This window comes from Acomys minous (genome assembly GCF_964271855.1).
Source record: "Acomys minous genome assembly, chromosome: 12".
In the NCBI taxonomy this organism is placed as follows: domain Eukaryota; kingdom Metazoa; phylum Chordata; class Mammalia; order Rodentia; family Muridae; genus Acomys; species Acomys minous.
This window is the reverse complement of record NC_140493.1, coordinates 57,739,634-57,753,129: the sequence shown is the minus strand read 5'-3', so window position 1 is coordinate 57,753,129 and position 13,496 is coordinate 57,739,634. Positions and strand designations below refer to the sequence as shown.

Here is a 13,496-nt window from a genome sequence, read left to right as displayed (position 1 = left end):
AGTGCTATTAGTAAAAGCATACCTCATTTCTACACATTATGTCACCTTGTACATTCAGCAGGAAACAGTAGTAGCTCATTGTTAAACCTTTTCTATTGCCTAGGAGGGAGGGGCAGTTATTGTTCCTGTGCTGTGGAGGAGGCTGAGGCACAAAAAGGATTAATACTTCACTCATGGATCACAGCTTACATTTATGTAGAAAGGTATGGCTATGAGTTATTATATATAATATATAATATTATATATATAGATATAGATAGATATATAGATAGATATGGCATGCGATATGATATGATCTTGTGTCTCTGGCTTGAGATGCTGGGCTGCTACCATTGGTTAGAAACTAGGCTTCAGCCGGGCGTGGTGGCACACGCCTTTAATCCCAGCACTCGGGAGGCAGAGGCGGGCGGATCGCTGTGAGTTCAAGGCCAGCCTGGTCTACAAAGCGAGTCCGGGACACGCTACACAGAGAAACCCTGTCTCAAAAAACAAAACAAACAAACAAAAAAAGAAACTAGGCTTCGAGCTTTATGGAGAGCCCTGCAGAAAGTACATCCTTCAGACCCAGGAATAAGTAGACAGTCTCTCATTTTCCATGCTTCCTGGTCTGGTTTCTGTGTGGTATCAAAGGACTACAGACACTAGTAAATTTCCCTTTGCTGGGCTCAGCCAGTCATTTTCAACGTGCTCACTCACAGCACAAGAGTTTTGTTTTTCTGACATGTGGTCCAACTGTCTAGTTCAGACTACCTCGCCTGTCAGCTCCCTGGACATGACAAGTTATGTAAGTGGGGAGCAGAGGAGGCGCTTCCCTGGCAGTGCTAACTGGTGCTACTTCAAGTGCGTTGTCATCATTAAGCAAACTTGCTGCTCGCTTCACCCATCAATCTTCTTCCCTCTGGTCAGACTTCTACATCGGCTTCCCACAGACACAGAGACGGGAGTCGCTGCAGCCGCGTTATTAATCTAAATTGGACAATAGCTTGGAACTCGACTGATCCTCCGATGATGAGAAAACATTTAGTGCAGATTCCTAAAAGTGCTGCCCAAACATTGACTTAGAGGAATAAACAGATCCTGCGCCTTGCTCTTTTTGTGCTAGACACTAGAAATGTGACCTTGGGGCAGGCATCGTGTCCTTCACCCCACCACGCACCTCACACAGCACTAAACATCCAGAAAGCATTTGTATGCAGACTTATTTATGTGGAAGCAAGTTATTAGCAAATTTCTGTGTTGCTACTTAACATAAATACTGCATATTTTAATCACTAGCTTTCAGAAAATGAGAAGCTAAAAATAATTTAATGTTGTGAAGAAACAGGAATTGAATGCCAGCCAGCCAAGCTAGCAGGCAATGGGGAGGCACGTCCTATGAATGCTGAGCAGGTAAGTGCTCGGAGATGAAGGATGATTATTGGGTTTTTGAAAGGCTGGTCTACTGGCCTGGCCAGTCAGTAAGAGTTAGAAACAGCTTCCTGGGGCGGCTGTGGAAATGGCCTTATAATTTTGTGATTTACCTTGGGCGGGGGGAAGGGATGCAGGAGGCGGGGCTACTTTGCCTTTGACAAGATGATATCTCTTGACATATTCCCCAGGCATGGAGTGGGTGGGAAAGGATTTGTTTCTTACACAGGAATCAACCATGCAGTGTCCTTCTTAAGAGTACCTCATGGACCAGGCTCCTATGGAAACAGAAGACGGGAACCAAGAAATAACTGAGGGGTTCAAAATCTACTCTTCTTTTCTGATGGAAAATGATGACCTATTTTTCCTCCATTCTCACCACAGGAGACAAAAAAGATTAGTGAGCATAACTGTTGACAGAGGAATGCTGGGAAAGTGGGTAGGGAGCAAGTACCAGCAGGCAGATAGTCAGAAAGCTGACAGTCTGGAGGAAATCCACAGAGGCTTTGCAGCTAAGAGAAGTGGATAATCGGCCCGAGAGAGACTATGGTCTACATGGTCGCAGCTCTAAATGCTAACCATGATCTCTCAGTTCCTTTCAGGCAAAGTTTCGGGCAGCTTTCTGGTGAAATGACATGACTTGTTTGTCATCTACCGAGTAGCAATAGTCACTGTCCACTTTAGATTACAATGTGTTTGAGGTAAGACTTAAAGCACCATCTCACTGAACCTCTCAGCAAGCACGTGATGGTAAACTTCTTAGCATGCCCATTGAGGCTTTCCAACCTCAACGGGGAGGAGACTTATAGGATCTTCGTAAAAACAACCTTGGTGGGTCCTAGGAACGGAACAGGTGGCTAGGGTTGGCAGCAAGCCCCTCCACCCACAAAGCTACCTAGGGAGAATCTTGCAGAAGTTCCTGAGACACCCTACCTTTATCTGCAAGGCGTCATCACAGGCCTGACGTAGTGAGGGTCTCAGTGATTCCAGCTGCAGCGACTTAAGATGACAGCAGGCAGTTCTAACCAGAAGGAAACTTCTGCGCAAGAGGCAAAGGTAGATCTCTGAACTCTGTGTAGCAGACTGCCACTCAACAGGGAGAAGCTGCTCGCTTAAACCCCATAGCAGGCTGTGCACTCTTATCTGGAGACAGGCTGAGACACGGTACTTACGTAAGTGAGCAGGTGCCACCTTATATTTATTTATGTACTTCTTTGCTTAATGGTGACTATTCAAAATCCACCACTCAACTTTTTAAATTGCTGTCCTCAGCCTGCTGCCTTCTAGTGTGCTTCATCTACCCTCCTGACGCACAGCATCTCTGAGGCTCCGCCAGAACCCAAAGAGGAGTCCGAGTCCCCATTAGCAGCACACTGTATGGCTCGTGCTTGACCCAGACCAAATGGTACCTGCTTCTAAGAGGCATAACTAATGAGCTTGCTGGCTCCTTGGGCATCGAGGGAGCACGCCTATTCCAAGCAGGTACAAGGCTTCAGTGTAAGGCAAAGAAGGGGAACCCCCCCCCAAAAAAAAACCCAAACCAGCCAAACAAAAAGACCTGCAGAAATGCAGACTGCCAGCCTGACTCAGCTTCTCCACAAAGCAGGCCTGAGGGCAAACTCACCCAGAGCTGAGATAGGAAGGGAGTGATGCCCAGGAGGGGGTGAGGAGTTATCTGTCACAGCCAGACTCCGAGATCCGCTGACTTGAACAGACTGGGGAAATAATAGCCTAGCTCCTGGGATGCAGGGCACTGTTGCAGAGAATTCATATGCATTAACTCCCTGGCTCTAGCTAGCAGCTTTGACAGGAGTACTATACTCATTTCCACGCAGTGGATGAGGACAGTGAGGCAACTCGAGGCTAAACTCAGTAACTGGGTGAGGATTGCCAACCCAGGCAGCTCAGCACCAGAGACCACGCCTCAGTGTGGGGACTGTAGTGTCCTTTCCCTCCCTGCCCTTGGGGAGGCTGTGGCTTTCCAGTGTTAAAGTGTGTACACAATGAAGACCAGTGGGCCTGCTCCAAAGCTCTTCCCTGCTCTTCTCAGCTGAATGAACTGGGATAAACTCTCTCTGCCTCGTTGCTTCTCATCCCTAAAACGGGTCCTTGAAACGGCTGGATAATGGCACACGCATTTCAGAGGATGGAGCAGTCGCTTTGTATAGATGTTTCTTCCTGACTGCAGAATTCTCTCGTGGCCGTAAGGGAGGGCTTAGCTAATGAGAGTTACAAGAAATGTATGACTCAGGGAATTCATGGAACCTGGAAAATTCAGAAGTCCCTCCCTGGGGTTGTACCCAGTAAACACTTGATGTGGAGAGCGGACTTGTGTGTGGTGCACCTGCCTGGAGTTACACGGGAAACTCTGGTGATGCATCCCCCACGAGCCTTCACAGGGATTTTCAGTGATGCCACTGTTGAGTAGCCCCTCATAAATCCCCCCTATGAGAGTAGACCCAGGAAACTTCTTGGTTCACCAAGCTAGACTCGTCTTGTAACGACTGCTTTGCTCCATCATTGGTGACCTATCTGGGAGGAGAAGAGGATGTGAGGTTGTCTACTAAGGCTCTGCATGGCAGGAAGTTGGGTCTCAGGCCTACGATGCTCACCCCTCCCCCACATCCTCCTTCATTGGATCTAGCTCGTGGGTCCAAGACCAATGGCAGACACCACATCACACCACTGACGACACATGAGTGACAGGTCTCACTCTTGGCTCTGGGTTTCTTCTACTATGGCTCACCTCGTCCTTGCTTTCTTCTCTCAGCCCTACCTCTCCATACCAGCAGCCTACCCTCTGGACTGCAAGCTCCAGCAGCAGATACAAGGTATGAAACTGCAGCCCCAACCAATGTGGAAGAAGGTCGGTCTTACCTATATATATGAGAAATATATGGATGTACACACACCTTACCTATATGTATGGGAAGTGTATGAATACACACACACACACACACACACACACACACACACACACACACACTTCTATTTCTCGAGATTGAACCCTGACATACCCTAGAAGGATTACTTCTGGAATTGTGGCTCATAAGGATCTAACTTTCTCTTCTAATATCTCAAAGGATTCCCCTTTGAAGTCACTTGTCTTTCTTGTACCTCAGGGGCTCCAAATGTGGTCAAGGTCATCTCTGATGAGCGTGATGAAAAATATTTAATTATGGCTTCCAATTATTGCACGCTTACCTATGAGACTTCGGTGCCGGAAGCTTGTGACACATGATTTTATTTAACCCTCATTGTATCCCATGCAAGCACGGAGGCTCACGGAAACTAGGTAAATCACCTCTATCCATAAACAGGAGTCTCTGTCACTTACATACCAAGAGGTTAGCCATAGTGTGTTGTTGTCCACTGGAATTAGCACCTGCAACAAGTCTGGGCCTAAGCACACTTATGTGAAATTCTTTCCCAGATCTTTCCAGAAATACTAGGACATCTTAAAAAGAAACATACTTAAAAAACGAAACTTTTAGAAATGAAGATGTTTCCAGGTGCCCATGAGCCATTGCATTTCATTTTTTTATAGGAAAATCTACCAATCAGCATAAAGTTCCATGTAAAATCTTTCCCCCAAAGAGGTCATTGAAGAAAGCATCATTGTGAAGGTATGTCACTGTGCTTTCTCCCAGACCCTGCATACAAACTGTGCTCACAAGTACCAGAAAGGTGGCAAATGGGGCAGGAGGAAGGTGGGTTTGCCCTATATCCGGGAATTAGATGTTGGTGAATTGAAAACAAAGTGACAGCTTTGGGTCTGTTATCAAATCATTGAGAACTACTTCTGAATCATTAAACATTCCTTGTCTTTTATTTCTCAAATAAACGAGGTTAGATTGCTAATTAGCCCTATGATGTTAGCCTAGGGAAATTAGGTTCTTAGACATGGGTTTGTATGCTGAGGATTTTAAGACAACTGCTTCATAACTCTGGCCTGCCAACCTGATCCACACCATTGGATCCGCCTCTGGGTTTCAAGTGAAAAGAAGCAAGCAAGGAAGCACGGAAGGAAAGAAGGAAGGAAGGAAGCACGGAAGGAAGAAAGCATGGAAGGAAGGAAGCACAGAAGGAAGGAAGGAAAGACGGAAGGAAGGAAGCACGGAGGGAAGGAAGCACGGAAGGAAGGAAGGGAAGAAGGAAGGAAGGAAGGAAGCATGGAAGGAAAGAATGATGAAAGGAAGGAAAGAAGAAAGAGAGAAAAGTAAACTCCATGTCGGTGAAAGAATGTAGCAAATTCTTAGGTGATTATGGGTGCCCCAGTCACCCAGCCACCCAGGCACTCCTCTGTGAATCCTTTGCCCAGCTGCTGCATGCCGAGCACTGTTCTAGGAGCTGCTGATGGGCCACGGCAGAGGAAAATCCCTGGCTCCTGGAGCCCACATTCTGGTCATGATGTTTCTGATTGGGAAACAATGCTTTCTTTGCTAGACACAGGGGCTCTGAGATGAGTTAGTGAACAGGGTCAGCATTTTGATAACAGTGACAGGCACATGGCACTTCACAGTTTACCCTGAATACATCCCAGTAATGATAGCATTTATTTCTCAAAAAGCACTTTGGAGAGCTTGCAAGAAACGTGACAGAACCCTTAAATAGACAAATAATATTATGTTACCCAAAGAAACAGTAACAATAGGCATGAATGGATGTTCTTCTACCAGGGGGAAAAAAACTGGTGATTAATAAACGAAAAAGTGCTCAGCTTCATTGGTGCTCAAATATAAAGCTATTTGCAGGTGAAAGGCAATAATTTTTAAATGTAAAAGAAGCAAGAAATCAAAGGAAAGTAAAAGATTGTGCTGCAGCAGGAGTGTGCTGTTTGCTAGGCCAGGCCTGCGTTTAGTAGTTTATACAATGGGAATAATCAAAGGATCTAGTTTTTAAATAGCAAAACCTTAAAAACCATAGAAGGTGCTCATTACCATTAGCCTTGGAGGGGGACTTCACGGAGAAGTGTCATAATCCTCCCCACGGCCACTGTTCCAGGCTGTCAGGCTGAGCACCTGGGAATCAAAGGACTCGAAAGTATATTTGGATCGCCCCAAAACTATTACGGCTCTGCACAATGTAGCATCCAGGGAACATTCTGGTGACATTGTGGTCAAAATAGCACCTGGCTGACCTGTCAATGAGAGTGCAGGAGAGAAAATGCACCCAGCAGGGATGAAACTGTGATTGACAAGCCAAACTGGGAGCCTGGGGCTGCTGTTGATTTTTCTGAGCTTTGTTTGCCTCTAGGATCCCACAGTCTAAGTCCTTGACTTTGTGTGATCCTGCTCGGTTCTAAATCTCTTCCGCTGTCCTCATTTTATCCGCGAAGATGGCTACACTCGGAGTGTTTCTTTTTGTTTCACTACACACTGCACACCGTGTTGAAGGCATCTTCTCCTTCCAATACCAAAGGTTGGTGCTATTGCTATTGTATCTGCATTTTACCAAAGAGAAAAAAAAAACCCATTCTACCTAGGTCAGGAAAGCAACTTGCCCAAGGTGGGGCTTCTCATCTGCCTAATTAGGTGCTGAGTTAAAAACCTGCCCCTCGCTGGTTTTGAGTGCAGTCTACCACTCTCACCAGGCACGTACTAAATTATGGGTCACGAATAAGCAACACTGTCTTGTCTTCTCTTTAACTCCATTTCCAGTGTCTCATCAATTTCTTGGAGAGAGTTTTCCCAGCTAGGAAAAAAAAAATCTCTAAAATCAATTCCTTTTTTTCTCTCCCCTTTTCATGGCTTCTGAGGGGGTCGGTTTGTTTGTTTGTTTTGTTATTATAGAGTCAGCCAAAACCTCCTCCGTGCTTTGTGGACACTCAGCACTGTGCCATTCCTCAAGCCCTCTTTTCTGCCTCTGTGTGCTGAGACAGTCTCCTCTCGCTGGGCCGCCCAGGCTGCCCTTCGGCTCACTCTTATAACCCAGGCAATCCCTGAACTTGAGATTTCCCAGACTCAGCATCACAGCAGCTTGCCTACACCATGTGTGGCCTGTCACAGCTCCCATTTCCTCGGTCCACTCCCCATTAACTGCCTCCTACGTTCTCCCTGACTCCAATCCCTCCCACACACGCTGCTCCCTAGAATGTGACTTAATCAGCCTTCCTTAATAAACAAGCCTGGGAATAAGACAGAAGCTCTCAGACCTTCGACCAAGCCGTTCTCACAGGGTGACGATTTGTCGCCATTAATTCATCACCAGGGGACATATCCAAGGACACAGGGATCCCATAAAACTGGCAATGTCGCTGACAAAGCAGGATAAAATGCTCAACATCCCCCCAGTGTCTTTTTCTTTACTATCATGTACTCCACAGAAACGTCATGGAGTTATGTGGTGATGAGAATGAGAAATGTCTCCCATAAGTCCCAGGTATTTGAACATTTGGTTCCCAGTTGGTGGCGCTGTGTGGGGATGCTTCTGAGGTGTGGCCTTGCTGGAGGAAGGGTGGGGGTGAGGGTGGGGGTGGGAGTGAGGGTGGGGGTGAGGGTGGGGGTGGGGGTGAGGGTAGGGGTGAGGATGGGGGTGGGGTGGGGTGGATGTGGGGTGAAGGTAGGAGTGGGGTGAGGGTGGGGGTGGGAGTGAGGGTAGGGGTAAGGGTGGGGGTGGGGGTGGGGTGAGGGTGGGTATGGGGCTGAGGGTAGGGGTTAGCGTGAGGCGGGGGCTGGATTCTGAGATGTTAAGAGTTCATCCAACTCCAGGTTGCTCTGTTCCATGCTTGTTGCTATAGAAACAGTCTCTTAGCTGCCACTCTGCTTGCAGCTATGCCTCCCAACCGTGATGGACTCATCTCCCTCTGATACTATAAATAAGCCCAAATAAACTCCTTTTTCTATACATTGCTTTGGCCATGCTGCTTCACCACAGCAATAGAAACGTAACCAATGCAGGCTGTAAAGCACGGGGTTAGGTCAACTCAAACTATCATTTGAAGACATGCAGTTACTTGAGCTGCGCCATAGAAACTCCTGTACGTAATTCTGCGTTCATAGCCCTTGCCTGTGGGAGCAAGAACAATCCTGGTTCACTTCCTCGCCATATCTACCTCGCCCTGTGCTCTTTATCACTCCTGGAGTCTCCCTTCCGACTCTCCCTCTCAACCGCAGCTTCTCCATCATGATAGTTTGTCTGCCCCCTGTTTACCCTCCCAGAGCTGCCCTCAGGAGCCTCTTGACCCAGTGCCATCCTAAGGACACCCCTGCCTTCTGTGCAGTCACTGCAGAAGAACACAGCTCCCGAGCAGCATCTGGACCATTTTTTCCCTACCAGGATTCAATCCATTTCCATTTTTTGTACTAATGTGGATGGTTTCATTTTTCCCTTTGAAATATTCTTTGTCTTTTCCCACTTTTTGTCTTGCCTGCCTCATTAATACACACCCTTTTTAAATAGCAGCTATTATTCCTTATCTTTATATACCCCATGGTGCTCAGACATTTCTTATACCTAGTAAACATGCAATAAATCTATGTTTATAGGTAACTACCAGTGTTGCCTTTTCCCCTGCTGTGTGGAACTCAGTAACCTTCTGTAGTGATAAATACTCCACTTTAAAAAAATATGGATAAATTGCCTTTTCATTATTTTTCCTTTGGAAGCTTAGTTTCTTTGAAATGCTTGGCAGGGAAGTAGAGTTGAGAGCAAAGCAGGAATCTTTCCTGTTGAGAAAGAGAGGGAGGCGGCAGGTAGAGGGAAAATATAATGACAGAGCAAAGAGGACGCCATTCAAAAACGTGGAGAGGCAAAGAGCATTACAAATACAGAAAGACATCTTGAGGAAAGGATTCACAGGAAAGAAAAAAAAAATCAAGCAAAGCCATCTACATCAGAAGACAGGCGGAGGACCGTGGGCAGACATCCCTGCACAAGGGCCACACTCTGCCCTGATGCTCTGCAGATGCTTCGTGTGTGCTCCAGACAGACGCAAAGAGCTGTCCTCTACATCCAGGGAGGTCCTGCAGCCACGATCACAGTACGAAAGGCAGGGCCAATGAACCAATGGAAGATTTCCTCCAGGCAACATACTCACAGCATTAAAACAAACAAACAAACAAACAAACAACAACAACAACAACAAAACAAAACCCAGCATTGATCCATTTGCTTCCCAGACAAAGAGAAATCAAGTTAGACAAAGGAAATTAGGCAACAGGTTTAACGTGACTCCAGTCACAGCGGCAAATAAACCTATGACTCCTTCCCAAGCCCTCTACGGTGTATAGTCAGTCACTCTTTGGGGGAGACACTGAGGAGGTGTTCTGCAGGCACAAAGTCTTTCAAACTGGAATGTCAACAGCCTTCTGGTGTCCAGAGAAGCCATGCTGCCGGCCGGATGTGCTCTGGGCTGGGGTCCAGGTGTCCTGGCGTCTTTGCAGGGATCTGTGCCATGCGTCAGAACTCGTATAACCAAGGACAGAAGACATGCAGTCTGTTTCCCAGGAACACAGGGAGAGAAAGAAGGCCTGACCTTGGCTCAAGAGGCTCAGCTTAGATGTGATGAGAGTCAGTGTGGGCCTTTCTTCAGAAGGTGCCCATCTGCAACCAGTGACCTTCATTGACAAAAGCAGTTCCATGCGTCTGACAATATCTTGAGACTTAAATTTAGTTAGAATAACACAATAGATGCCGACTGCAGTCTAAAAGTGAACATTTGCATCACCTGGAATGGGAGGAGGTTCCCAGCTGTCCCAGTCCAGGGCGCAGCTTCTGTGGGTCCGGCTTGGTTGGTGTGGGCAGGTGGGGACTGCAGAGCTTGGCAAATGGTTCCATTGTGTTCCCCACTGTGTCGTATACACTCCTGCTCTGTGTATGAAGTTTTTGTTCCTTCATTTGTGCCCTCGTCTCCAAGATCCCCGTGTTTGTGCTGTTTTTTTTTATTCAGACCTGTACTCAGCGTGCTTGCTTGACGGATATTTTATTTTCTTGGTAGTAGTGGGGATTTGAATCTGGGACATCATGCATCTGAGGCAAATGCTATACCAGGGAGCCACGGCCTCAGCCCTTGTTTGTTTGTTTTGTTGTTGTTTGTTTGTTCTTTCTTTTTTTTTTTTTAATGGGGTCTGGCTGTGTTGCTCAGGTGATCTCTAAACTCCTCCGACACCCAGCCTCCTAAATACCTGAGACTAACGGCTGTGCAGCATGGTAGGCTGGCTAGACAGTTTTCTGATCAATAAAGCAATGAATGAAATCTCAGAGAATGTCAAGCAGGGCTTGTGGCAGTGTGCTGTTCAGAGCCTCGACATAATCGTGACAAGGATGATTTCTTAAGTTAATGACTGTCTTTTTACCCTTTCCTCCCCTCCACCACTCACCATTGCCTTTTCTCCTTTAGCTGTGGAGACGCTTCTCTCTTGCGCTACATTAACGGAGATGCGAGCATTTGGTATATTTTTCTCATTTCGATTCAGCGTGGATAGTCTCCAGACAGTCACACAATTTAGAAACCATGAGTCATGGTTAGAATCTGAAATTTCCTCTGCAGGCTCGTGCCTTAAAGTGTTTTTTTTTTTTTTTGTTTCCCAGCTAGTGGCACTATTTTGGGGAGGCTGTGGGACCGACCTTCTGGTGGTGGGACCTGGCTCAAAGAAGTAGGTCAGTAGGGGCCCAGCCCTTAAAAGTTATAGCCTGGCTTCTGGTTCTCTCTTCTCTGCTTTCCACTCCACTGTGATGTAAGCTGCGCCTGATGTGCATTGCTGCGTTGCGGGCTGGGCTGCTTGGCCACGCCTTCCTCACTGTGATGACTGAGACTCCCTGAGACTGTGAGCCAAAATAAATCTTTTCTCTCTTGTTTCTGTCACAAGTTTTGGCCACAGAGATTCAAAATTTAACTATGCCTGAGTATTTCTTATTAAACGATCACAATTATTCTTCTTTTTTAACTTTTATTGAATGCCTATGATTCACATTTCATGCACCAAAATCCCTCTCCTCCCCCCAGTAAAATAATACAGACAAAAAAAGCCTTGTCACAGAAGCCGTAGTGTATCACACAGTATAGCCCTTTGTCCACATATGTTTACTTTCAAATGTTCACTGCTACAAGTCATGGGTCTGGCTGGAGGCCTACACTATCGTTACCACATCCTCACTGGGATGCTGTCGGATATCCTGTTGTTGCCATGTGTCAAGGAGATTCTTAATCTTTGAATCTGCAGGCCCGGTCCCTTCATGTGTTCCAGCAGGTCATACATGGGGTAGATGTTGGGGTGAGGTGAACTCAGAGCCCTGGATCAGGGCTTGCTCCTTTGTCCTCAGGGTAGGGCTATCTTTCCCAGTCCTGTGTCATCATGGTAGGGCTGGCTCTCCTGCTCCCCTGTCCTCAAAGCAGGGCCAGCTTACCCCCTCCCATGTACTCAGGGCAGGGCCCGCTCACCCTGGTATCCACCTCTGTGCGATCCAGCTCTTGGCACTGAGTATGGCCTTGGCCCGTGAGAGGAGGTCCATGAAGCCTGTGGTATGGGCAGTGCAGTCTTCGCTAGGGCTCGACTTGAACAGCATCTCCTCCTCAAATGCCATCTCCTTGGCCCGCACCATGCCAGGCCATCAGCGTGGGCCACCTGGGGTCCCTGGGAGCTCACCAGAGCGTGGACCCATGGTCCTGTGGCGGGAGGCCATGGACAATCCACATGACAGAATTTCCTTTACTCTGGGAAACACCAGCACCGTGTTTTGGAGCTCTCAGTATGGTTCTTTGGTGGCTGTGCAGTCACTGCTGTTCTGTGGATCAGACACAGTGTGCGATCCACTCTATCTTGGATGATCTCAGCTTGGGTATTTCTGTTTTCTGGGGTTTTTGTTTGTTTATTTGTTTGTTTTTTGTTTTGTTTTGTTTTGGTTTGGTTTTTCTGAGACAGGGCTTCTCTGTGTGGCCTTGGCAGTCCTGGACTAACTTTGTAGACCAGGCTGGCCTCAAACTCACAGCAATCCACATGCCTCTGCCTCCCTTGTGCTAGGATTGAAGGCGTGCGCCACCACTGCCCAGCTTAGCTTGTGTTTCCTCCCAATCAGGCCACTCTCTGGGGTGAACATTTCTGTGTAGCTCTGGAACAGAATCATCCTCCTCAGAATGCGTTGAGGACCTCATCTTTCAAACCCAGGGACTCTAATGCCTACACGCAGCCCAGCTCATTTTCTTTTTATTTTTTAAAAGATTTATTATATATACAATGTTGTGCCTGCATGTACACCTGCCCCGCCAGAAGAGGGCACCAGATCACATTATAGATGGTTATGAGCCACCATGTGGATTATAGGAAGTGAACTCAGGACCTCTGGAAGAGCAGCCAGTGCTCTTAACCTCTGGGCCATCTCTCCAGCCCTTTATCACAATTATTTTTAACCCTACTCTTTCAGTCTGAATGAAAAGGAAATTTAGAAAACTTGGGGGAAAAAACAAAACAGAAGTTGAGGCAAAAAATAGAAGCTACAACCTCTTTGCCGACTCTGATTTTACAACTTGTGTGTAAAAAGCAGGGTTAGATTTTTTTCACTTTGCCCTTCTACTCTGTATATCCACCATTTGAAGGGGGCCCAATCTATTGGCTTAAGTGATGGAAAATTGAGTAAAGGACAAGAAAAAAATATATATATAAGAGGACATTCCAGTGGAGTAAACAAACAAACAGTGGGATGAAGGCCTCTGCCTTGGGTCAACTGAGTTAGAGTCAATTTTATGAGCCTCTAAATCTTACCCAGTTCTTTGAGTCTGCACTAGAATTTCTCAAATTTCTGGGTGTACTATAGCCTGTGTAGGGTGTGTTAAGACAGCTGGACTTTGTTTCCCAGCTCCTGGAAGCAGATGTGGGATGGGACTTGAGAATTCACATTTGGAACAAAGTCCCAATATGGCTAATCCAGGGACCATATTTTGAAACCTCTCCTTTGCGGAAAAAGCAGGGGGAAAAAAACCATAAAACAAACAAAAATCTTAAATAATGTATTTTGGTGTCAGTTTAAGCTATTAAAAACAACAACAACAACAACAAAAAACCCAACAACAATAACAAGAAGCCAAAAAGTTTTTCCATGAAATACTTAATCTCCAACTATCACTGCCATGTGACCCTCTCCTGGAGTGGTGT

General features: G+C 46.6%; 1 protein-coding gene and 1 long non-coding RNA gene across 3 annotated transcripts in view; one reads left to right on the top strand and one right to left on the bottom strand.

The window, feature by feature from the left end:
* Positions 1 to 13,496, bottom strand: part of DPYS (dihydropyrimidinase) — an 81,033-nt gene that overhangs the window by 20,751 nt on the left and 46,786 nt on the right. The window lies entirely within an intron of this gene.
* On the top strand, positions 2,702 to 5,020 carry LOC311579003. Its single transcript, XR_014773023.1, has 3 exons — positions 2,702 to 2,889; positions 4,178 to 4,238; positions 4,955 to 5,020. It is a non-coding gene; the product is annotated as an uncharacterized lncRNA (long non-coding RNA).